Below are 27505 nucleotides of genomic sequence, written 5' to 3'. Positions count from 1 at the left end.
TTTCAGAAACAAAGCATCCCCACTGCATCATCAAACAAAGACAGAGAGACCTACACCCCAGCCAGCACTTCCTGCTCATTCTCTGAGAACACTCCTCCAGCTACCTCCAGCCCCGCCAAGGTCCATTGAGCTGGGTTCAAGTAGCATCCTTTCCATCTATTTTTCAGAGCGAAGTATAGTTTCAAGATGTCATTTTCCACGCCCTGGTACCACAGACCAGGGCCATGAGTGGTATGCTCGTAGATCTAATCCCAGATCATTTCAGAGGACAGAGAAATCAGTGAATGCTGAAGAGCAAGTCCAACTCTCAGCCTGGACATATGATAAACACTAATTTTTAATAGCTTGAGGTGAATCTACTGTAATAGTTTTATTTTATTACATTACTAGGTAAATATATATCAGTATAGAATTTGTATGTGAAGACAGGAGAGGGAAGGAAACAGAAAACTGAGAGTAACAAGGGATAAGTTTGCCCAGAAGCAAACAGCTAAAGATTTTAAAAGCTCCTCTAAAAGCATCTCTATGATTCCAGTAAGTCAATGATAAAATCATTTTACTGAACATTTTCACGCTCATGTTTTCTCCCCATCCTGTCCTGCGCTGCCAGTCAATCTGAACCCAAGGGACCAAAGATGGGGGGCCCAGGTCTTACTCAACCCTCCCTCAAATGACAGCAGGAAGACCAGGTCCAGCTGGATCTCAAAAGCCCCACTGCTTCAGCCCCACAAATGGTTCCAGGGTTTGGAAGCTGTGCTGGACCTGGCCCTTTCATTTCCTGCACAGATGTCGGTACATGTGATGAATCACAATGATCCCCACGCTGTAAAACTTAAGCTGTAGCTTTTTTGAGACTGTATTCTACACAAATTTGTCTCCAAGGCAATTGGAATTTTATGCCTTATAAATAAAAGAACATTGTAGTAGAATCTTACTGATGGAGATTTCATCTTGGGTACAAACTTTGAGGTCCTCAAAAGTGATGTGGAATACTTATCAATAAAAGATCAGAGTAAGCTTGTTGGATAAAATTGGAATATCATTGTAAGATCTGAGCATGCTCTCTATTTATATCAAAGACTTTATAGTGGTGATACAGGAAAGGATGAGAAAAAAGGATGTGAGACTCTTACTGACAAAGAACTCTGGCTCTTGGTGAGCCAGCCAGCCAGGTCACAGAGGCCCTGCCATGACTATAGCTTCTGTGAATTAAAACAGACACAGTTACCGTCACCAACAATCAAGCATTTGCAAAGAATGAAGTGAAAACTAATTGCATGGAGTCCAAATGTAGCCCTGTAAATTCTGACCATATACCAAACAAGCCTGCTTTCACCAAGCAAAGAAAATATGAGGCCGAGGGCAGAGAAGTACCAGGCTGGTGGCAGAACACAGAAGTGCAAGCCCATCATCAATTCAGAATCAACTTGCTTTTCTGTGATTAAAAATGCTTCAGAAATTTTTAACACTCTGGATTCAACTTAAACCATGGTCTCTGGGGATACAGGTTAATAAAAGCAGATTTTCTTACCTTGTAAGTATATCATTATAGGAAACGTGGCATTTGCTTTTCTGGGCTATGAAACCCGGTTTGTGCCAGATTCAACATCAAAATATTTTAAGAGTAATCAGAATAGTAAAATGGTAAATGTCAGTTATTTTACCTTTGACCGTCCCCCAAGTTTGACTTTCCAAATGAGATTTACCTCTCTTAGTGTTCCACCTAAGGCCATTTTCACTTAGAGATTTTTCTGAACAGTGGAGCAAAGAGAAACATCTTCAGAGCAAGATGTGCCTCCAACACACCCTCCAGGCTTCTCACCTCCCAGTTTTCATTAATCCGTCACTCAGTGCTCCCTGGGGTCCTGGAAAGCTCGGGAAATGTGACCTTAGCTTTCAGCTGTGCTCTTGGTGGGGGAGTTGTTGACACCTTTGTTGTCCAGCCCTCAATATTCTTCGGTGCATTTTATTTCTTAGAGACAGGAGTTACGTTAGAGTGACTGACTGATGCAGGGCTTCTGGAATTAGAACAGGTGTGATTTGCATACACATCTGTCTGATCATAAAACATTGGCAGGCAAGTGGAATCTCCAGGTTCACAGCTGCTTTCCAAAAGCTCCGCATGGCAGTTAATACCTTCTAAGACAGCAAGAGTAGGAAATGAAACAGTCTCTAATCCAGTACCACAAAAATTAAACTATCCATGTTGCATTTACCGTTTATCTTATATTTCTGACTTTTAATAAAATTAAGTCATCTAAATTCATCAGTTCAAAGTTATTCTTTTCTTTTAAAATATCCATTTTGTTTTCTTATGGAACCCATAGGAAAAGGAAAGTTAGTTGCATAGTCATGTCCAACTCTTTGTGATCCCATGGACTGTAGCCCCTCAGGTCTTCTGTCCATGGAATTCTCCAGGCCAGAATACTGGAGTGGGTAGCCTTTCCCTTCTCCAGGGGATTTTCCCAAACCAGGAAATGAACCCAGGTCTCCTGCATTGCAGGTAGATTCTTTACCAACTGAGAAGCCTGTAGATGAGATGTAAATATCTATCAAAATAAACTATTTTAACCACACATAACTGTTTCCATTTGCTTTCATTATGTCCTTAGAATAAACTTCTAAAGAATAAGTACAATATTTCTTCTTAAGAGGAAGGAGCATTCCCAGAAGACATGCATGCTCACATATGTGCTGTCTTCAGTTGTGTCTGACTCTGTGAGACCCTGTGGACTGGAGCCTGCCAGGCTCCTCTGTCCGTGAATTCTCAAGGCAAGAATATTAGAGTGGACTGTGTTTTCACTTTCCCCTAAGAAAGAAAGAAAAAGAGAAGAATATTGGAGTGGGTTGCCACACCCTCCTTCAGAGGATCTTCCCAACCCAGGGATCCAACCCACATCTCTTACGTCCCTGCCTTGGCAAGCAAATTCTGTATTGCTAGCACCACCTAGGAAGCCCACGCATGCTCACACTTGGAACCAATTAGGCTATTCCATGGGTGTTTGTTTCTCTTCTTTTTTAAAGATATATTTAATAAGTATTGACCAATTCGTGATGGATATTTTTAGAACTACTTTATTAATGTTTTCCGACGGTGAGGCCTTTGCATTTTTGTAGTATTATAGTAACACATGCTCAGAGAAAATAAATTGTAGCTTCTGTAATTCTCTTTATACACAAATATTTTCTCAGGTCAGGAAACAAATTACCAGAGGAAAAGTCATCCTAATTTTCATATCAGTATGTAAGTTCTCCTTAGTTTCTCTCTCCATAAGGCCAGTATTTCCATTGAGTTAGATTGTTTAAAGCAAGATTTTATATTCATTAGAAATCATGCCTTGAAGGTTATTTTTATCTGTTTGGTACCTACAAGGGAACTTGATACAAAAACCATTTGATTTTAAGTAGCTTAATTCCAAGAGAAATACCTAGCCATCCCTAATTTCCTCACATGTTATTCTTTCCCGAGACCCACTGTAAACGTGCATTCCCCAACTGTCAGTCAACTATCTAGCCACCATCAAGGCCCTATTTGGAATTATCAGGCATTTCACATAGTAATTCTCTAGCAGTTTTGCAACATATGTAAAGCATGGGCACAGGGTCAAATGTCAGTGAAGCCTGGCAGACAGTGTGGCCAACACCCAGGCTGAACTTCTGGAAGGAAGGCCCTCTCAGCCCTCGCCCACGAGCATATAACGCTGATGCCTGAGAGAAACAGGAGGCTTCCAAACACGCTCAAGGGTACAAAGGCAGGAATGTGAAGACCGGGAGAAGCTAATCTGCTCAAAGGGTGTGGGAACCAAGAACCCTCTGAAGAGCCAGGTCAGTTACTAAGAATCTCTCCTTAGGCAGTTCGCACAGGTCCTATCAGAGTTCTGCCAGGAATGCATTAAATTCACAAACCGTCTCATTGTTTCATAAACAACTCATTCATCACAAACAGAGCAGTCTTTCTGCCTATTCCTGGCTTCGCTAATCTTCACTTACCTACACCATTCATTTTGGCCATTGATGCATTATCATCCATTCTAAGATACATGTTTACGTGTATGAGTCCTATTTCTAGTTACGGTGGCTCTTCCTACACAATAGCGCCTCCTCTTACATCTTCTCCTGAGTGCCAAGCAGAGCAGGTGCGTGATAACTACTAACAGGTTGAATAAATGCACCAACATGCAGAGTGGTTTTACAAGAAGTAAAGAGCCAGGAAGCAGTCAGAACAGGAGCCCAAGCTGAGAAGGTCCACACTCTTCTTGTTGAACCTGACTGCCACTGCTAAATACCTGTGTCAACTCCAAATTCTTAAATACGTTGTAAAAGTCAGTCAAATGTAAAATTACTTCTTGCAAGGAAAAAAAACCCTTGAGGTAAAAGTATCACTGAAGCACTACTTTCAATCTAAAATGTTTGGAAAAACCTCTAGTTCAGTTCAGTTCAGTCGCTCAGTTGTGTCCAACTCTTTGCAACCCCATGGACTGCAGCACACCAGGCTTCCCTGTCCATCAACAACTCCCCAAGCTTACTCACACTCATGTCCATCGAGTCGGTGATGCCATCCAACCATCTCAGCCTCTGTCAGCCCCTTCTCCTCCCACCTTCAATCTTTCCCAGCATCAGGGTCTTTTCCAATCAGTCACTTCTTCGCATCAGTAGCCAAAGTATTGGAGCTTCAGCTTCAGCATCAGTCCTTCCAATGAATATTCGGGGATGATTGCCTTTACAATTGCCTGGTCTGATCTCATTGCAGTCCAAGGGACTCTTAAGATTCATTTCCAACACCACGGTTCAAAAGCATCTATTCTTCAGTGCTCAGCTTTCTTTATAGTCCAATTCTCACATCCATACATGACCACTGAAAAAACCATAGCCTTGACTAGTCTGACCTTTGTCAGAAAAGTAGTGTCTCTGTGTTTTAATATGCTGTCTAGGTTTGTCATAACTTTTCTTCCAAGAAGCAAGCGTCTTTTAATTTCATGGTTGCAGTCACCGTCTACAGTGATTTTGGAGCCCAAGAAAATAAAGTCTGTCACTGTTTCCATTGTTTCCCCATCTGTTTGCTATGAAGTGTTGGGACCGGATGCCATGATCTTCCTTTGTTGAATGTTGAGTTTTAAACCAGCTTTTTCACTCTCCTCTTTCAATTTCATCAAGTAGCTCTTTAGCTCCTCTTCACTTTCTGCCATAAGGGTGGTGTCATCTGCATATCTGAGGTTATTGCAAACTTACTTTGGTTTATTTATTTATATGGTTGGTATTTCCTGGTATTATATTAATATATAGGGGGGGGGAGTAGAAAGTGAAAGTCTTTCAGTCATGTCCAACTCTTTGCAACCCTATGGGCTGTAACCTGTCAGGCTTCTCTGTCCATAGGATTCCCCAGGCAAGAATACTGGAGTGGGTAGCCATTCCCTTCTCCAGGGAATCATCCCAACTCAGGGATCAATCCCAGGTCTCCCTCATTGCAGGCACATTCTTTACTGTGTGAGCCATGAGGGAATTACAATATATAGGATATTAAAATTACATTGACCAAAATAAAAATCCTGGAAGGACAGCAAATATAGAGGTCTTTTTGTTCAATGCATTTTAATGTCAAAAATTTAGTCCACTTTTATGTGCAACAATTTTTAGTCAAGTCATCATGATATGCCAATATGAAAGTAGAAAAGTCAATGATAGCTGTAAAATATAAACTATTTTAAACTCTGTAGTCATTTGAGAAATATCTAGTTGATGAGGTGGAGCTTAATAAAGAAAAACTAACTATATATTTACTATGCACAAAGTCCTGTGCCATAAGCATTCTCATTTACTCTTGTCAATAAATCTATGAATCAGATACCATTGTTATTCCCATGTACACATTGGAGCATCAAAAAAGTGAGAGAGTTCCAGACAAAGACTTTGACTGGTGGAACACAACGAACTGTGGAAAATTCTTTAAGAAATGGGAATACCAGACCACCTGACCTGCCTTTTGAGAAATCTGTATGCAGGTCAGGAAGCAACAGTTAGAACTGGACACAGAACAACAGACTGGCTCCAAATCGGGAAAGGAGTATGTCAAGGCTGTATATTGTCACCCTGCTTATTTAACTTCTATGCAGAGTACATCATGAGAAACGCTTGGCTGGATGAAGCACAAGCTGGAATCGAGATTGCCGGGAGAAATATCAATAACTTCAGATATGCAGATGACACCACCCTTACGGCAGAAAGTGAAGAAGAACTAAAGACCTTCGTGACGAAAGTGAAAGAGGAGAGTGAAAAAGCTGACTTAAAACTCAACATTCACAAAGCTAAGATCATGGCATCTGGTCCCATCACTTCACAGCAAATGGGGAAATAGTGGAAGCAGCAACAGACTTTATTTTTGAGGGCTCCAAAAGCACTGCAGATGGTGATTGCAGCCATGAAATTAAAAAATGCTTACTTCTTGGAAGAAGAGTTATGACCAACCTAGACTGCATATTAAAAAGCAGAGACATTACTTTGCAGACAAAGGTCAGTCTAGTCAAATCTATGGTTTTTCCAGTGGTCACGTATGGATGTGAGAGTTGGACTATAAAGAAAGCTGAGCACTGAAGAATTGATGCTTTTGAGCTGTGGTGTTGGAGAAGACTCTTGAGAGTCCCTTGGACTGCAAGGAGATCCAACCAATCAATCCTACAGGAGATCAGTCCTGAGTGTTCACTGGAAGGACTGATGCTGATGCTGAAACTCCAATACTTTAGCCACCTGATGGGAAGAGCTGACTCATTGGAAAAGACCCTGATGCTGGGAAAGATTGAGGGCAGGAGAAGAAGGGGATGACAGAAGTCGAGATGGTTGGATGGCATAACCGACTCAATGGACATGAGTTTGAGTGAACTCCGGGAGTTGGTGATGAACAGGGAGGCCTGGGGTGCTGCAGTCCGTGGGGTCGCAAAGAGTCTGACATGACTGAGTGACTGAATTGAACTAAAGACATGAGGAAATTGAAGCCAGAGGCTGAGAAAATTGCCCATAGTCACCCAGCCAGCAGGGGACAGAGCAGGATCTGTACTCTAAAACACAGTAACAGTTGAGGAACAAGCCCTGTGTCAGCTCCCTCCTCCAGGCATGTGGGGCTAATCCATGATGGTCCAGGGTTTTATATGAGTCCTGGCTTAACTCAGAGAAACAAAAAAGATTCTGTACATTTACAAAACATTAACTCTTGCTTAGAATCCATTTTAACGCTCTTGCTGTATTGTTCATTTCACCATCATTATTGCCTTATTCAATAGATCTAATGGACTTCCAACTATGTTACCAGTTTAGGGAGAACTGGGTTAAGTGGAAAGCATCCCTACTGATATTTTAATCCCTGCTGAAACGTGAGCAAAAAATAGCAGATATATAAAGAATAAAAACAAAATCCTTGAAAGCTCTGTTCTCTCTGATAAAGGGTAATAGAATGAGCTTCCTCAAGCCAGCAACCTGGAGAGAACATTTCAAGTATTCAAAGGCCCATATTTGATGTTCAGTTGCTGTATAAAGCTCACAGAAGTAGAATCTTATACACACTAATGGGTGACCTTATGAGAGTTAATTTATTCGTGGATCTACATCTTCATCTGTCAAGTAAAGACAGATGGTCTCTACTAACATCATTTATTCCTTAATGTACTTAGATTCTTATTCTTTATATTTGCCTTAATTTGTAAGGAATTTGAAGTAATTGCATGATCTATAAATATCCATGTATATATAAATGATGATTTGATGGTGAAATTTTTTTCTTTTATTCTTCTATTTTTATTTTGAAAAATTGCAAAGCTACGAGATGGTTGGATGGCATCATCGACTCAATGGACATGAGTTTGAGCAAACTCTGGGAGATGGCGAAGGACAGGGAAGCCTGGTATGCTGCAGTCCATGGGGTCACAAAGAGTCGGACACGATTGAGTAACTGAACAACAATGAGAAACTGAAAGAACGGCTCAGTGAACACCACATATCCTGCCTCTAGACCCACCAATTGTTAACATTTTCCCACCTGTGCTGTTCCCAGCTGCCCCCCACCATCTCGCTCACACACAGAACACACACCTTGCATTTCATGACACCTCACCACTAGTCATATTCCAAACATCTCTTTGAACCAGGACTTTCTCTTACCTAAACACACCATTATCATAACCCAGAAATTTAACAGTGGCACAATAATGTTTAATATACAGTTTATGGTCTACAAAGATGTCCTTTCTAGCTGTATTTTTCTAACAAGATCCAGTCAAGAATTATAAGTTTCATTTAGCAGTCATGTCTCTTTAGTCTCCTTTACCTTAGATGTTATCAGCTTTTTTGTTTGTTTTTCATGACTGACAGTTTTTGAACTGTCCAAGTCAACCGTAAAACCAAGCAGGAAACTGAAGGGCCTTCCCCAGGACAGACAGGATCTTTTTTTCAGAACTTTTCTTCATAAAAGAAAAAAGCTTTAGCCTCTTATGCCTTCCCCAAGTTCCAAAGATCAGATTTAATCAGAGAAGTGAAAAAATGAATAAACAAAGAAAATAGTCAAATAAGACAAAATAATAATAGTTTAGTCATAAAACAAAGTCAAAGACTTATAGTTCCTCCTGAGGAGCTGAAAGCAATATCCAGAGCCATATCCATGAGCTGTTTTGCAGAAACCCCCATCAGGTGGAGGAAGTTAACTGCATACTATCCACAAGTGCATAGACCCCAGTCAAGCTGGAACCAGAAAGTTGATGAATGAGATTCCCAAAACATCATGTAACCTCACCATTGACTAATCAGAGAATTGGGTTTTGTTTTCTTTTAATTTTATTGAAGTATGGTTGATTTATGTTTTGTTAATTACTGCTATACGTAAATTGACTCAGTTATACAAATATGTACATTTTTTCATATTCTTTTCCATTCCAGATTATCACAGGATATTTGATATAGTTCCCTGTGCTATACAGTAAGACCTTGTTGCTTATCTTTTATATTTGTAATACTTTGTATGTATGAATCCCAAACTCCCAGTCCGTTCCTCCCTCATCCCCTTCTCCTTGGCATCCATAAGTGTGTTCTATTATCTGTGAGTCTGTTTCTGTTTTGTAGATAAGTTCATTTGTGTTGTATTTTAGATTCCACATATCGATGATATCATATGATATTTGTCTTTCTCTGACTTCACTTAGTATGACAATCCCTAAATCCATCCATGTTGCTGCAAATGGCATATCCCATTCTTTTTTATGGCTGAATAATATTCCACTGTGTATATATACCACATCTTCTTTATCTACCCATCTGTCGATGGACGTTTAAGTTGTTTCTATGTCTTGGCTGTTGTAAATCTGCTGCTGTGAACATCAGGATTCATGTACCTTTTTGAATTATAGTTTTCTCTGGGTATATGTCCAGCAGTGGGATTGCAAAGAATTATACATAAACCATGACCCTCTCACTCACACTGTCTTTAAAAGCCATCGAGGAGTTTGGGTCTTTTGAGCATGAGCTGCCCATTCCCCTCACTTAGCCCTGCAGTGAAAGCTGCACTCTTCTTCACCACACCCCCATGTCAACAGGTTGGCTCTACTGTATGTGAGGCAAGCAAGCCCAAGTGTGGGTTGGTGACAAAGAGTCTTGAGAAACGTCCCAGGATCTGATTGCTTCTTTGTCATTTTTTATATTCAATATGCTATAATCTATCACTGTGCCGTTTTTTCAATGTTTGTACAATGTTATCTGGAATTTGGGCTTCCCAGGTAGCTCAGCTGGTAAAGAATCTGCCTGCAATGCAGGAGACCCTGGTTTGATTCCTGGGTCGGGAAGATCCACTGGAGAAGGGACAGGCTACCCACTCCAATATTCTTGGGCTTCCCTGGCGGCTCAGCTGGTGAAGAATCCACCTGCAATGCGAGAGACCTGGGTTTGATCCCTGGGTTGGGAAGATCCCCTGGAGAAAGGAAAGGCTACCCACTCCAATATTCTGGCCTGGAGAATTCCACAGGCTGCATAGTTCATGGGGTCACAAAGAGTCAGACACGACTGGGAATTTAACCCATCAAGTTGTTGTTCTGTGTTCTTTTGATGTGTCCTCATCACTCTTTCAGCTCTTCCCTGCTTTCCGGCACAAGATGTTCCAGGGTATCTCGTGCTGTCTCCATACAAGTTGTGGAACTACCCAACACTGCAGAGAGCCCTGGGTATGTTTAGTGGGGGTGGGGCTGAGAAACTGGGCCCTCAGCACCTGCCGCATGCCACTGCACCTGGGCCCTTTCCCAGACCTGGGAGAGGGGCCAGTAAAACCGTAAGCTCACCAAATAGATGACACAAGTGGAGTTTATTATGAAGCATGGTTTGAATATAGATGCTATGTTCTCCTTTTCAAAGATTATCCAATTTGTCCAACACCATCTATTTAAAAGTTAGTCTTTTCCATTGTAATTTACTTTATCATATGCCTACTTTCTGTGGTTTCTTGGGGCCAGTTCCTGTACATATTTGGGACTGTTTCTGAATGTTCTATTCTTTTCCAGTGGTCAAGCTATTTATGTGTCAGAATTATGTTCTTTTTAAAAAAACTTATTAGGACTTCCCTGGTAGGTTGAGTGGTTAAGACTCCATGCTTCAAATGCAGGAGGTGCGGGTTTGATCCCTGATCAGGGAACTAAGATCCCACATGCCATCTGGTGCAACCAAAAACAAATATTTCCTTGTGATATGAATACTTAACATGAGATCAGTAGATCTAAGAAATTTTCAGTGTACAGTACATTAACATGTCTGTAGGGTTTCTGTTGCTTAACTCCAACTTTTTGCCTGTTGATTAGTGACTCCTCCAGCCTCTGGGAACCACCATGCCACTCTTTGATTCTATGAATTTGCCTATTTTGGATACCTCATGTATGTAGAATCATGCAGTATTTGTCTTTCTGTGATGGCTTATTTAATTAAGCATAAGGTCCTCAAGTTTCATACATCTTACTGCATCTTACAAAATTTACTTCTTTTTTAAGGCTGAATATGCCACTATACGTGTATACTATATTTTCTTTATCCGTTCATCTGCCAAGGATATGAAGGTTGCATTCACATCTTGGATATTATGAATAATGCTACAACATAGAGTGTTAATATCTCTTTGAGATCTTGATTTCAATTCTTTTGGATAAATACCTAAAAGTAGAATTCTATTTTTAATTTTTTGAGGAACCTCCATCTTGTTTTCCATACTGGCAGCACCATTTTGTATTCCCATCTTGCAAAAGCTCCAATTTTTCCACATCCTCACCAACACTTCTCTTTTGACTTTTTGACAACAGCCATCCTGACAGGTGTAAGGGACAGTATCATATTTGTTTAATGATAGAAGTTCTAGAAGATGTTTTGTATTTAATAATTCTTTACTACTCTTATTTTTTTTTAGGATCTTTGGTCCATGTTTACTTTTTCTTCATGAATATTTTTACATTTTATTTTTAAGTGGTTTCATGTTTACATAAAAGTTGCTGAAATATGTGCTACATACATTTCATCCATAACAAAAATTATGCATTCCTCCACTTAGCTGCTTCAGCCCTTTCATGACCTTTGGTGGCTCTGAGCTGTTGTGCTCTGAATCACAGGTCATTCGATTTCTACTGAGTTATCAGATCACTACTCAGAGTCTTTGGAGTCTTTTCATTGATTCTTAGGTAAACTTTTTAAATAATTAAAAATTGAGAATACAGTATATCAATAATAAAACTAATTTTAATTATTCATAGACCACCTAAATAGAAAAGCTACCTCCATTTTTGCATATTACATTTCAATCTTTACTCACATGCTTCTTTTTGTATTTTTTAATGTAGCATAAACATTGAAACCTCTCATTTGTATTGTCTTATAATATCAAGATCTTTCTTCAGGTTCATGTATAATCTATATAATTGTTATTTTGGAAGACTGAAAATATTCTGAGCTTTGTTGACATTTTTTATTTCATTACTTACCTCTTGACAGTTGTTCCAGTGGTTATATGCCTGAAAACATGGAGTTAGTTCCATGTTGTGTACCTAACAACAACAACACCTACTCGTATCCCCATAAAATATAACTATTATTCTAAATTTGTGTCTATCATCCTCATACATTTCTTTATATTCATTTTTGCCACAAGCATAAAAATGTATGTGCTTCTGAGCAGTATCCAGTTGTGCTTGCACGTTTATAAAGTTTATAGGACTGGCATCACATTACATGCATCCCTCTACAATTTATACTTTTCATTCAAAATTATGTTGTAGGGGTCACTTGGGTGGATATGTTACCTAGTTCCTTAATTTCACTGCAAAATACCAGCCTACTATCTGATTCCACCATACTGTGCTTATACATTATTCTCTACTGGATATTTAGGTTGTTCCTAACTTTTGCTGTGGCGAATGCTATTATCATTCCTGTAAATGTATCATGTCCCTGAGTGAGAGCTCCTCAAAGGTGTGAGTGCAGCCATGGGCTGCTGAACCATAAGAAACTATGCTTTTAAAATGTCCAGTTATTACCATTTTATTGTCCAAAGCAGTTGTTCCACTTTATTCTCCCATTATAGGTGCTCTCTTTGGGAGAGGCTGAAGTCATAAGAGTGGAGCCCTCATGGGCAGAATTAGTGCCCATCTCAGCTCCAGAGCACTCTCTTGCCCCTTCCACCACATGAGGACAGAGCGAGAAGGCTGAGACCTGGACGAGGGCCCTCACCTAACCACGCTGCTCCCTGACCTTGGCCTTCCAGCCTCAAAGACTTGTGAGCAATAAATGTCTCCTGTTTATAAACCACTCAGTCTGTGGCATTTACTGTAACATTGCTTTAACAGCCCACACAAACTAAGACAATAGGTATCTTCTGATTTGTAATAATTGCCCAGCTGACAGAAGTTCCATTTTTGTCTTACATTGTGATTTTCTAATCACCAGTGCATTTAATCATTTTTTCACCAGTTTTGACTATTTTGACTCCTGCAAATTTCATTTTTCCCATTTTTCTGTTGATTTGTTTTAGTCTTTTTTGATTTAGGAGTTCTTTTACATTTTTCTCCCAGAGTCCAATTTGAGACGGACCAGTGTCTTTTCCTCCTCCCTCTGCTATCAGGTATCAATCTCAGGCACACTCTTTTCTCAGTGAAGATCCAGCCCCAGGAACTGCTCTGTTGAGAAGTACCAGCCCCAGATCCCACCGTGACCCAGCCCCAGCCTTGCATCCTCTCCCTGTTTCCAATTACTGCTGGAAACAAACGCCCTCGAGCATCCTGTTGTTATTTTGTCACTAAGTCATGTCCAACTCTTTCGCAGCCCCATGGACTATAACTCACCAGGCTTCTCTGTCCATGGCATTTCCCAGGCAAGCATACTGGAGGGTGTTGCCATGCCCTCCTCCAGGGGATCTTCCAGACCCGGGGACCAAATCTACGTCTCTTGCGTCTCCTGCATTGGCAGGCAGCTTCTTTACCACGAGGGCCTTCTGGGAAGCCCCTGAGAGCATCCTGGGGCTTGCCTAATAGTCGAGTTTTCTAATTCTCTCTTTTTGGCCCCATGAATATTTCTTAATTTCTTGCAAATTAAACTATGCCTTCAGATTGATGTTTGCTGTATTTATCTTGCAGGTGGTGTTTTTCACAGTATCTGTTTTCATTTTGCTGGATGTTCAGGCCCTATCTTATATATGGTACCCCATATTGTGAATGTACCAGAATATGGTCAACCATTTCCCTGCTGAAGCACATTTAGACCATTTTTGATGTTTCAGTATTAACAGAAAAGCCTCAATAAACATTCCTGTGAACTTATTATTGTACCTACCTGAAAGTAGTTTTAGTGCATACATTTCTGGAAGTGCACTTACTGTTTCCAAATGTATGTGATTTTTAGTTTGCTCCCCAAATTTGCATAAACGTGCGTTTACAAGAACATTAGGTGGCAATGATCAGCTTCCATCGATCAGGTTAAACATTAACAATACTAAATCTTGCCAATCTTTGGGTAAGGCTTTTATGTTTCTTCTTTCTGTTCTGAATGGGCTATTTGTATGTTTTGCCTGTTTTTCTGTTGCATTATTTTGCTTTATTACTTTAAATAAAGTGTTTGTGTTACTTTATATTTTGTTTTATTACTTTGAAAAGATGATTTTGTCATTAATTCTTATCTGTATGATTCAAATAATTGTTTCCAAGTTGTTTTTCCCTCATTATTGTTTTTCCCTTTATTATTCATAATAAACACCTTTTTGCAAATAGATAGTTTAAATTCAATTTAATTCAAATGTGATATCTTTTTCTTTTATTTCTTTTTATTCCTCACAATTAAACAAACATCACACTGTATCACAAACATTGAAAGAAATTTTTATACTTTTTGGGTTTTAGAACAGAGAAAGCTATGGCACCCCACTCCAGTACTCTTGCCTGGAAAATCCCGTGCATGGAGGAGCCTGGTGGGCTGCAGTCCAAGGGGTCAGGAAGAGTCGGATATGACTGAGCGCCTTCACTTTCACTTTTCACTTTCATGCATTAGAGAATCTAGGAATTATTCTTGTGTGATAGAAGCAATCAGCAAAGTTTCTTTTAAATCAGTGCTAACTTCTCCAACATTATTTAATGCTTCCTTCATTGACTTGAAATCATGTACATATGAGTGTTTATTCTACTCTTTAAACTCTTTGCCTCTTCCTAAGCCAATACCATGTTGTTTTGATTAGCAGGACATTGTAAACTGCTTTAATATTTGATGGGATAAAACACTAATCAAAAGAGAAGCCTTCTTTCTAAACTCTCTGGCAATATCCAGATGAATTTTAAATTCATTATTCTGTCAAAATCCTCCAAAAGGGATTTTATTTTCTTATTTTCCAAACACACAAACACTTTCCTTAACTAAATTGAGTGCTTAAAGGATCTTTTATGATTCAATTAGAAGTCCTGAAAATTGAGTTCTAAAGAAGAAATAAAACAATAACAGTAAAATACCCATCACGACAACTTTTCTTTCAAATGATTACTAAGCATGATCTCATTTCTTCCTTTTAACAATCTACTAGGGATGTTTTGTTAAACTTATTTTAATAGCAAAGAAACTGAAGTTTAGGAAGCTTCATCAGCTGATAGTCCACCCAGCTGGAAAGAGGTTAAAGCAGAGATTGTAACGGACTCTCACAATGGATCCCTTAACTCCTTTGGTTTCTCTTCTTTCTAGAGCAATGGTTCCCAGTTGTATCAGGATCACCTGGGAATTTATTGGAAATACAAATTCCCAGCTTCACCCCATGTTTACCAAACTGGAAAGTCTGGGAATGGAAGTCCAGCAACCTGAGTTATCAAAGCCCTCCCGGTGTTCTGACGCAGGCAGTGTGAGAACCATTGGTCTAGAATCTAAAGGCTGAGGAGTCATTAAAAGGGTACAAGAAATATTGAGTGGAAGGGGCAGCAGAAATCGCACTCATTAAAATGAGCAAGAAGAAACACTACAGAGATTCCAGCTATCTATCGAATGACCATTGTGTTGGTGATAACAATCACTGCATGGCTCAGAGGATAAATGGTAAAACAAAAGTGCTTAGTAGAGGACTCCCTTATGCTTTCCAGGTCAGAAAAACTGAGAAGCTATTGAACTGGAGTGTACAGACGTCTAAGATGCATCACCCCAGTTCTCTGAGATCCATGATCAAGAAATGCATTAGTCACCCTTGGCTGAGACACAAATGCCCATCCGTATGAATTTTATCTCCAGATCACAAACAGGTGTGAAACCTGAGTGAGGAAGAAGTTTGGGAGAACACAGAGAGGTAACAGAAAATAAGGGGAGGCTGGGGAGAAAGAAAACCCTAAGGCAGCGGTGCAGTCAGCAGGCTGGGAGCGGTGGGAGTACCCTCCTGGGAGGACAGGCTGCAGCCACCTGAGGGCCGAGGGCAGCTGAACGGCCTGCACACTCAGGGCCTTCCGCAGCCACCTCTGTGATTGAAAAGGGAAAAAAATAACTTTTTCATGATTGTTTTTACGTTGGATCCACTTACCATCTACATACAGTTTGGTCAAAGTCTCATTTAGTGAAATGAGCATATGAAACGAGTTGGATTTTCCTGGGGTGAAGAAGAAGATGGTGGATTTAGGTATCCAGCCTCTCTGTGAGAATTACCTATTAATTGAGTGATTGAAGATATCAACCTTTTGGTTGGGTATTCTGGCATGATGAGGGATCAGTTCTTGGGGTCACCAACTCTAAGAGGCACAGACTTGGATCAAACACATCTTATATTCAGTTGTGAGGTGCCTGCTTGGCTTGGAAAAATTCAAAATTACCCTACGAGTGGGAAGACTGTTACTGTAGCATATCTTCCCCATCCTCTTAGAATTTAAAGTGGCATTTTCAAGTTTTATTATTTGTATTGGTTTTAATAGGATTCTTTTATGAACCAGTTTAATGAAGAGTATTCAATTATTGCTTCCTGAAGCCACTGCTGTAATAGCAGACTTCATGCTGTGCAGTCTCTTTCAGAAAAAGCATATGTGATCTGAATGGAAAATAAAAGAACTATTAAATAGCCATTCCTTTACAGTATCAACATTTCTGTCTGCCAGTGTTGGCGAGTGGTGGATATATGCAAACATTCCATCATTCTGCATTGTAAGGCCACCACATTTAAAAAGAAAATGTATTTAAATCTTAAAATCTGTATGATGTGACAATCAGATAAGGATTATTTTTCAGACTGAGACCTCTATTTCCTTTGACAAAGCAGGAAAGACTGAGCTGAAGATTTCTTAGCCTATGGGATGATTAATTAGATAAGGTGCCCCAGGCAAAACTCAAGAATCCAAAACCAAATATTCACACTTAATATATAAAGTTCAATCTGGAATTTTACACTGGACCTAGCACCTTGGAGCACGTGTCCCAAGGCAAGGCTCAGAGACCACTAAAGAAATGTGACTGATATCCCAGGAGGAATAAACCCAAATTGTTAATCCACTTTTAATCATCAATCAGGAGAACTTTTGCAAACACTTGGTAAAACAAACCAGCATGCGGCTTGAGCTGAAAGTGTTACTTGCCTTTTATGAATATTTAATTACATCTGTGAAAGCTCTCAAGAGCTCATGTACACAGTAGATAATATTTCACTTTTAGGAATGATGACTGACAATGTTCAAGACTGGTTTAGGAGGCTCTAGATTCAGACCATCACTGACCTCATGGTTATAATGACCACAGCAGAGAGAACACATTTAACCTGCCTTGATTACTAATGTGTAACACTCAGACTTTGAATGTGGGTATAGATGAAAGAATATTAACCCTTTGTCACCCAAGCATTTGATGCTTGATAAAAGACAAGGTCATATATGATGTGAAGGGCACCTCACAAAAGAATTTCATCGCCTACCACTGGGGTCTTTGTTTAGCATTTCTCTCTTCCATAAGTGGGTGTCATCCTGTGAGACAAAGGCAATAACACTTCCTTTGGACAAAGACTGCACAGGAATCATGTCTGCAATAGGCATACTGATGTGAATAAATTATTTTGACTTCTAAAAAGGCAAAGCACCACACATCAGGAAGTACCTTGTCACAGGGAACTATATCCAATATTCTGAGATAAACCATAATGGAAAAGAATATTTTTAAAATATATGTATGTATGTATAACTGAATCACTTTGCTGTACTGCAGAACTTAACAGAACATTGTAAATCAACTATTCTTCAATTTAAAAAAGAAAAGCAGCAGCTTGAGGAAGAGAATAAAGAGAGGGAGTGAGGCAGCTTAACACGCTCCTCCTGCCCCCTAGACCTGCCTTTCCCAGACTGCTGCTGCTGCTAAGTCGCTTCAGTCGTGTCCGACTCTATGCTACCCCAAAGACGGTAGCCCACCAGGCTCCTCTGTCCCTGGGATTCTCCAGGCAAGAATATTGGAGTGGATTGCCATTTCCTTCTCCAATGCATGAAAGTGAAAAGTGAAAGGTAAGTCGCTCAATCATGTCCGACTCTTCACGACCCCACGGACTATAGCCCACCAGGCTCCTCTGTCCATGGGATTCTCCAGGCAAGAACACTGGAGTGGGTTGCCATTTCCTTCTCCAATGCATGAAAATGAAAAGTGAAAGTGAAGTTGCTCAGTCGTGTCCGGCCCTTAGTGACCCCATGGACTACAACCTACCAGGTTCCTCCATCCATGGGATTTTTCAGGCAAGAGTATTGGAGTGACTTGCCATTTCCTTCTCCTCCTTTCCCAGACTCCTCTCCCACAAACCTCTTCCACCTTTGATTTTAACAGAGGCCATTTCCCAGTCTTAGGCAAAGCCCTATGTAACCACAAGACAAGCCTCTCAGCCTCCTCACCCCCTTCCAATTAGATCACCACCCTCCTCCTACAAAGAACTTCTAAGTCTGGTATCACATAATGGTAAACACTTGGTGGGGGGGGTGCGTGTTGCTCTTATGATCATTATTGTAATTGCTGTCAGGTGGGTTGAGGAATCTCAGAACTTCCTATGGCAATTTTCTTCCTCCTCCTGAGCTAGAGATTATTCCAAGTTTTGATTCATCACCAAAGGGATTCAATGGTAGGGGATATTTTATTAAAATATTTTTCATAACAGCCTGATGATTTAGTTAACATGCTTATCCTACTTAACTGAACTGGGCCAAAAACTGAGGCAAATGATGCCACATGTGTATGGCCCTAAAGTTAGCATCACTTTCTCACTAGTAATCAAACCCATTATAAATAAAAAACATTGCCACCCAAGGAGGTGTTTAACCTGAGGAAAGGCACATAAATACAAATAAGCTCACCTTATTAGTTCACAGAACACTGCACCTTAGCACTCATTTGTCATCTATCAGACAATCCTATAGCTATTGAAAAACCTTAACAGGAAGAGAAATGTCCCATCATCAAGGACATGGCCCAACTTAACCAGCGTTTATTGAGTAGAGACCAGTAAAAATGCACCATGCCCAGAGCCTTACAAGATTTTCAAAGATAAACAAAGCTTGTCCTAACCCTTAAAGACCCTAATACAGTCCCGTGTTTTTGCTTTCCCATCATTGCAACAATTTCTACTAACTGCTCACAGAACCTGGTACAAGCACCACTTTGGGCACGAGGCTATGGGCTTCTGGGACACTGATCTTTGTCAAACTTTTATCCTTGAGCTCATCCTTTCCTTTCCTCACTTCATCCAGCAACAACAGGAGCAACCAGTCAATCTCAATATACTCATTAGTTTGCCAAAAATGCTGAAAAGTGTCATATATGCAATCATGTAGATCCTTTTTTTGTAGAAGTGGTTGGTAAGGAGTACCCAATGTTGATGGTTTTCATATCTCTACTGCCAAATCAAGGCAGGGACTCAGTAATCTCTATAGTACCAGAAAGAGTCATTAGTGTCTTTAAAATTAATCAGCACAGAGAGCCAATTTTCAGAACCAATTCACCTTAAAATTGTTTCCCTATAAACACTCTTGGTAGCAAAAGTTTTATTAGTCAAGATACTCCAGAGAAAGAGAAACAATAAGAGATAATAGGTAGATAAATAGTCAGACGGAAAGATACTTAGGTAGATAGATACCTACACGCATACATACATAGTTAAAACATAGAAGCACGGATAGATACACAGACACATGGAGAGATATAGACCAGATCACCTTCCCTGTCTCCTGAGAAACCTGTATGTGAATCAAGAAGTAACAGTTAGAACCTCACAAGGAACAACAGGCTGGTTCCAAATTGGGAAGGGAGAAGAAAGCTGTATATTGTCACCCTGCTTATTTAACTTATGTACAGAGTACGTTATGTGAAATGCCAAGCTGGGTGAATCACAAGCTGGAATCAAGATTTCCAGGAGAAATATCAACAACCCCAGATATGCAGGTAATAGAACTCAAAATGGCAAAATGTGAAGAGGAACTAAAGAGACCCTTGATGAGGGTGAAAGAGTGAAAAAGCTGGCTTAAAACTCAACATTCAAAAATCTAAGGGCATGGCATCTGGTCCCATCACTTCATAGCAAATAGAAGGGGGAAAAGTGGAAGCAGTGACAGGTTTTATTTTCTTGGGCTCCAAAATCACTGCAGACAGTGACTGCAGCCATGAAATTAAAAGATTCTTGCTCCTTAGAAGGAAAACTATGGCAAACATCGACAGCATATTAAAAAGTAAAGACATCACTTTACTGACAAAGATCCATATAATTAAAGCTGAGGTTTTTCCAGTAGTCATGTATGGATGTGAGAGCTGGACCAGAAAGAAAGCTGAGCACCAAAGAATGGATGCTTTCAAATTGTGTTGCTGAAGAAGACTCTTGAGAGTTCCTTGGACTACATGGAGAGCAAACCAGTCAATCCTAAAAGAAATCAACCCTGAATATTCATTGCAAGTACTGGTGCCGAAGCTGAAGCTCCAATACTTTGGCCATGCAAAGAGTCCACTCATTGGGAAAGACTCTGATGCTGAGAATGATTGAAGGAGAAAGGAAAAGAGGGTGGCAGAGGATGAGATGATTATATAGCATTACCCACTCAATTGAGGCAATGGTTTTTCCAGTGATCATGTATTGATGTGAGAATTGGACTATAAAGAAAGTTGAGCAGAAGAATTGATGCTTTTGAACTGTGGTGTTGGAGAAGACCCTTGAGAGTCCCTTGGACTGCAAGGAGATCCAGCCAGTCCATCCTAAAGGAAATCAGTCCTGAATATTCATTAGAAGGACTGATGCTGAAGCTGAAACTCCAATACTTTGGCCACCTGATGTGAAGAGCTGACCAAGACCCTGATGCTGGGAAAGATTGAGGGCAGGAGCAAAAGGGGATGACAGAGGATGAGATGGTTGGATGGCATCACCTACTCAATGGACATGGGTTTGAGTAAACTCTAGGAGTTGGTGATGGGCAGGGAGGCCTGGCATGCTGCAGTTCATGGGGTAGCAAAGAGTCAGACATGACTGAGTGACTGAACTGTACTGAACTGAACTCAATTGTTATGAATTTGAGCAAGCTCCAGCAGAGTGGAGGACAGAGGAGCCTGGAGTGCTGCAGTCCATGGGTTCGCAAAGAGTCAGACACAGCTTAGCGACTGAACAACAAAATGGATACATAGATCCATAGATATATGGATAGATATATACATAGAAAGATAAATGATTGATAGATAGATAGATAATAAGGCATTGGATCATGTGATTATGAAAGCTGACCAGTTCTAAGACTTGCAGTCAGGGAGCTGGAGCCCCAGTCCAAGTTCAAAGGCCTGAGAACCCAGGGAGCCGGTGGTTCCCATCCGAGTCTGAAGGTATCAGTGGACCAATCTGCTAGCCCAAGACAGTCAGGCATAGGGAACAAATTCTCTCTCACTCCAACTTTGTTCTTTTTTAGGCCTTCAAGGGACTGAATAAGGCCCAGCCACACTGGGGAAAGTCATCTACATGACTCAGTCTATCAGCACTATTGTTAATCTTATCAAGAAATACCCTTACAAACACACTGAGAATAATGTTTAATCAGATAATTGCATACACTGGGGCCTAGCTGACATATAAATTAGCTATCACAAAACTTATGGGCTAATCCAAGTTATCTTAGAGCTTACCAGTTATCTTAGAGCTTCTGCCATCTCTGTGTTCTATTCTCTGAAGACCAGCAGAGCAAAAAGCTCCCCAAAGTTAATATTACCAAAAAAAGTTCTAGGTTGAATTAAATTCAGGTCAAGCAATAATTCTGAATGCCAAATGTGCAATATGCAGTGTTAAAACCCAACACTTCCTCTGTGCTGATAAAATTATATAACTGTAATTAATACAGTGACATTTTCCCTTTAACCTGAGATTTAACGCAATCTCTGTTCAACTATACATCTAATCAGCACTGAGATAGCATCAGGATGTACCTCTCCCTAGGAAACTGTGTTATCCATTTACTACAAATGGGTCTTTACTTTACCTTCACTGCTTGCTGATTCTCTTCCTCACCTTTCTAGAAGTTTCTTAAATGCCTTACTCAGTTTTAGTCATCTTTAAATTTTTAATACCCTAAACAGAGATTTGTTGTTGCTCTTTAGTTGCTGAGTCATGCTGACTCTTTTGCAACCCCATGGACTGCAACCTGCCAGTCTCCTCTGTCCATGGGATTTTCCAGGCCAAAATACTGAAGTAGGTTGCCATTTCCTACATCAGGGGATTTTCCCGACTCAGGGATCAAGCCTGTGTCCTGCATTGGCAAGCAGATTCTTTACCACCAAGCCACCATGGATTGGCCTACCCTAAATGTAAAATCGAATAGCTTCACAACTCTTATGTATATAAAGTGTGTGTGTATAAATATACACACCTATATGCATACATGATAATATAAAGCTTTTTACCTGCGGCAGAAACATCTGACTTACAGTTTAGATCATGCACTGCCTTGTAGTTGGCTTCCCAATTATTTTAAGGATTTCAAGTCTCTTGCACGTTAGTAAGTTCTTCAAATGTCAAGAATCACTATTTCCTCTTTTGAATCATGTTTATAAGGTAAAACTGTAACTGCTCAAGAAAAGCTGATGAATCATACACCTTTTTATTCTTGCTTGAATAAATGAAAGTATAAAATGGCTGCCCAGCCCTCTGGCATACCTGAAGTATCTGGTCCTCAAAGGGAGGATAGGGAGGGTTTCTCATGACTAACAATAAAAAGTTACTCTACATTAAAAACCTGACTATTCATCTGCTCTTTTCCTAATTTTATATTTTAGAACAATGTAAATAATAGCATTCTTGGAAATAATATTCTTTAAAATACTGTATCACTCAAACCAACTCTCAGTTATTCGGAAATTCATTATTAAGTCAAATGTTTGTCCAAGGGGTCTTTCAATGAATGTGATCAAATACAAGGTCTCTAGAAAGATGCCACTCTTGTATCCTTGATAAAAATTATTTGAAGATAAGCAGAAAGAAATATCATTAACAGCTCAAGAACAAGAAAGCTGGCAAAAAGAATAGGAGGTGGATGAAACTGGAGCCTATTTTACAGAGTGAAGTAAGTCACAACAAAAAACACCAATACAGTATACTAACACATATATATGGAATATAGAAAAATGGTAATGATGGTATGCAAGACAACAAAAGAGACACAAATGTATAGAACGGTCTTTTGGACTCTGTGGGAGAGGGCAAGGGTGGGATGATTTGAGAGAATAGCATTGAAACATGTATATTATCATATATGAAATGAATTGCCAGTCCAGGTTCGATGCATGAGACAGGGTGCTCAGGGCTGGTGCACTGGGATGACCCAGAGGGATGGGAAGAGGAGGGAGGCGGGAGGGGTTTCAGGATGGGGAATACATGTACACCCATGGTGAATTCATGTCAACGTATGGCAAAACCCACTATAATATTGTAAAGTAATTAGCCTCTAATTAAAATAAATAAATTTTTTAAAAAAGAATAGGTGAACATGGAGACCAATTAAAATATGACATCTAAATAATTGTAAATCTGGTTATAAAATTAGAGAAAAATGTCAAGCACAGAAGGTTTCTTAATGGAAAAGTTTTTTAAATAATATAAACTCCTAGATTTTATTAACAAAAGCTAATAGGTAATGAGGAAAAAGTGGAAATCCTCTTAAATAAAAAGCTTTTACCATTAAAATGTCATTTTGGCAATTATGGAACATGTCAATGATACTTTTGAAAAACTTAACCACATATAAGATAAAAAGCAATATATGTAACTTCTAAAGCATTGGAGAAGGTTAAAGTAAATAGTTTATTCACTTATTAGAGATCTTGCATGTATCCAATCTCTGCTGGCATTGCTCTGGTTTGTGGGTTTACAGTAGGACTTTTCAATCAAGAGAACAATTGGTAAGTAATGTCTCTCAAACTGGGTGTACAAATGATTTAAAAAGAATATGCTATTTTTGAGAAATAGTCATAAGACAAAAAAACTAAAAAGTAAATGCAAAGACCTACCAGATCCAGAGGAAGGAAACTGCAACCCTTTAATCCCACGGGGCAGGAGGCTCCCTGGATGCCCCAGACCTGGTGTCTCCTTGGGCACCTCCCTCCATTATTTACAATGATCCACTCAGCACCTCTCATGGGGGGCACCTAGCCCAGGGAGCACACCTTTGTTTGTCACAGTTACGGGAGCCTACCTTTGACAGCCAGTGAGTGGAGCTAACACAGTAAAGAAGCTTCCTACATTTCCGACAACTTTAGAATATTCTACCAGGCATCACATAAGTAAAACCACCTTTTTCAAATTTATTATTATCTGAGCCTTTATCTATGAAAACAAATTATTTTGAAAGATTGTGATATAAACAAGTTCTGTCAGTCAAGGGAAATGATATTTTCTTTTGTTCAGCATTTTACCAACAGTGGTTTCCCATGTAAGGTTATCATGTGACCAATGACACCTCAACTCTTAGAATGAGTTACCACCCAACACACTCCTGGGTCAGTCTGCACCTGTAACTGTCACATTCATGGAGGTTGGATGTTTGGGTGCAAACATTTGATAACTTTGTTTTACCTTCTAAGACACTTATAAGTTCACACCTTAAAATTCTTACTAACTTACTCTCTCTCTCTCTCTTTATATACATATATATTTCTTTTTGTTTGTTTGTATATACTAGTTAGCACATTGTATCGGTTTTTTAATTATGTATACAAGTAGATTATATACATGTAAGCAATGTGGCTATTAGCAGGGAGGCGGGGAAAGTGGTCTTCAGCTGGCTGACCTGGCGGAGGATGCTTGGTGACGCTCCAGGAGCACGCTCAGCCTCAGCCTTCAAAGCAGGTAGCATGATGCCCGACAACCTGTGGTGCCTTTACTGTGACTAGGGATTTTCTTTCAAACTTGGTTAATCTAGAATTGTTAATATCTGCTTCCCATTTTGAATATCTGGAAATTGACTCTTAGAGATGTGAAGTAATTTGCCACACAACACACAGCCAGCAAGTAGGAGATGTGGGGCTTGAACCTTCACCCCCAACCCCTGCGGTGATGAGGGGAAAAGACAGGGCAGAGGAGCCCTGGTGCAACCAGGCACCTGCGCTGGCTGGAGACATCGTCTTGAGAACGTCAGTTCTCCTACAATTACAAAAAGTGAGTGTTTTCTGCTAGGATTTCAAGACAAAGACACAGACAACGAGGGAAATTTAGAGAATGTAGGCAGCGTGTTCTTTGAAATTACCCAGATGTCTGCTGAAACACATTTCTAAGTGGCAGGCTGCTCACAATGGAAGCCAATGAATTTGTTAAACCATTGAAATTAGTTTTTATAATTGGGTGAATATCTCAGTAAATTTTATTTTTTGGTTGCCAATAATAGAAGCCCACTTAACCCAATGAACAAAAGGAGAAAGTCTCTGGAGGCCCTCGAGGTGTGTCATGAATGGAAGTTCTGCTGTTGGCAGCAAAACGACTGAGACCAGGAGGAGGAGCCATCAGACAGGAAAAGCGCCCTCTGGCCTCACGCTCACTCTCTCTCTCTCTACCCATGTGTTCTCAGCTCTTCATCTCTCAGCTTGTTGACTTAACTTTTCTCTTTCTTTGAAAATCGGAATGATTCAGAATGCCCACCCCGCTACAGCAGCTTCTGTTCAGGAATATGTGTCACCTCAGGCAAGACAACTGAAGAAATTAACAACGTTTCTGCAGCCAGGTTCCACATATTCAAAAAAAAGACTCAACTGACCCCGCTCAGTTGGAGGTTAACTCCTAATCCAGTCTGCTGCAGCCAAAGGGAAGAGCTGTGTGCAGACGCTGTAGGTGGGCCGCCATAGTGCAGCTCTCAGGGCAGACACCCTAAGATGCCTCCACTAGAGTGGAGTTTGTACTTAAAGACTATAAAGTCAGAGAGTCAGTCAAACTTATATTCATTTTAATGAAGAAATTAATGATAGAATTTTTTCAAAATTCAGAAATGAAAACTTGCCCTCAATTCCCTTAAAAAAAAAAAATTATAAACTGCAACACTAGAGCTATAGAGGTAAGTGTGGAGTCCATATTGATTTTTTTCACAAGTGAAAATATCTTATTAATTTATTTATTTTAATTTTTCCTTTTTATCATTTTATTTCATTTTACTCTACACTTTTCTTCTGTAATTTAACTGTGGTAAGAACACATGAGGTTTACCTTCCTAACACATTAAGTGTAACAATATTATATTGTTATCTATAGGTACAGTGTTGTACAGCAGATTCAGGAACTTATCTTGCATGACTGGAATTTTATGCTTTGATTAGTAATGCCCTGTTTCTCCCACCCTCAGCCCCTGGCAACTACAATCCTATTATTTGCATCCATGAGTTTAACTATTTTAGATACCTCCTATAATGTAATTTTGCAGTATTAGTCCTTCTGTGACTAGCTTATTTTACTTCGTACAATGTCCCCAAAGTTCATTCATGTTGTTACATAAGATAAGATTTCCTTCCTTTTTCATGCCTGAATATTACTCCATTGTATGCATATACCATGTTTTTTAAATCCATTCATCTGTCCATAAACATTTACATTTTTTCACTTCTTAATTATTGTGAATACTGCTATAGTAAACTTTTAAATACAAATATCTTCAGGATCCTGATTTCAATTTGAGGAGAAAAATGCCTATAAATGGGATTACTAGACCATATGGTAGTTCTATTTTTATTTTTCTTATTTTTCTAATTATGAAAATATAATACATTTATAGGAGACTTGAAAAATATAGAACAAAGTTACATATAGTTCCACTATATATTACAATTAAGTAGATAAATTAAGATTTTTAGTTGGAGTTTTAATATCAAGCTCTCAGAAAATAATAGAATGAACAGAGATGTAGAAGAATATAGTAGACCAGAAAAGCATTATGAACCAATTAGACATAATTGAAATTTATACAATTATCACACAGCAGTAGGATACAAATTCTATTCAAGTTACCATAGACTATAAACTACGAGACACTGGAACATATCCAGAGACAAGACCAGGTGCAGAAATTTCAAGATCTAAATATATTGAAATCATACAGAGTCTGTTCTCTTATCACTGTGGAATTATGTTAGAGATAGTATGAAAAGATATTTAAAACCCACATATTTCAAGTGCAACATGACATTTACCAAGAGAGATCTTTGACTGTCATTGAAAGCCTCAGTAAATTTAGAAGACTGATAAAACACAGATGGTGATTGCAGAGAAGAAAGCATTTAAATAAGAAATTAATATCTAAGATACTTTTTAAAATCCCATGCATTTAGAAATTAAATGTGTACTTTTAAGTGAGAGCTAAATCTAAGAGGCCATAACAAGGAAAATTAGAAAATATTTGTAATTGAACAAAAATGGAAAGAGAATTTATCAGAATTTGTTGCATGTTGCTGGAGCTTCTCAATGCAATTAAATACAATGTGAAGTCTTAAATAAGACATGAATACAAATAATGGACACAAGCATAAAATTACATAAGATTTGAACAAAACTTGT

This window comes from Oryx dammah, unplaced genomic scaffold (genome assembly GCF_014754425.2).
Source record: "Oryx dammah isolate SB20612 unplaced genomic scaffold, SCBI_Odam_1.1 HiC_scaffold_11, whole genome shotgun sequence".
NCBI lineage: Eukaryota > Metazoa > Chordata > Mammalia > Artiodactyla > Bovidae > Oryx > Oryx dammah.
This window is presented reverse-complemented; position numbering follows the sequence as displayed.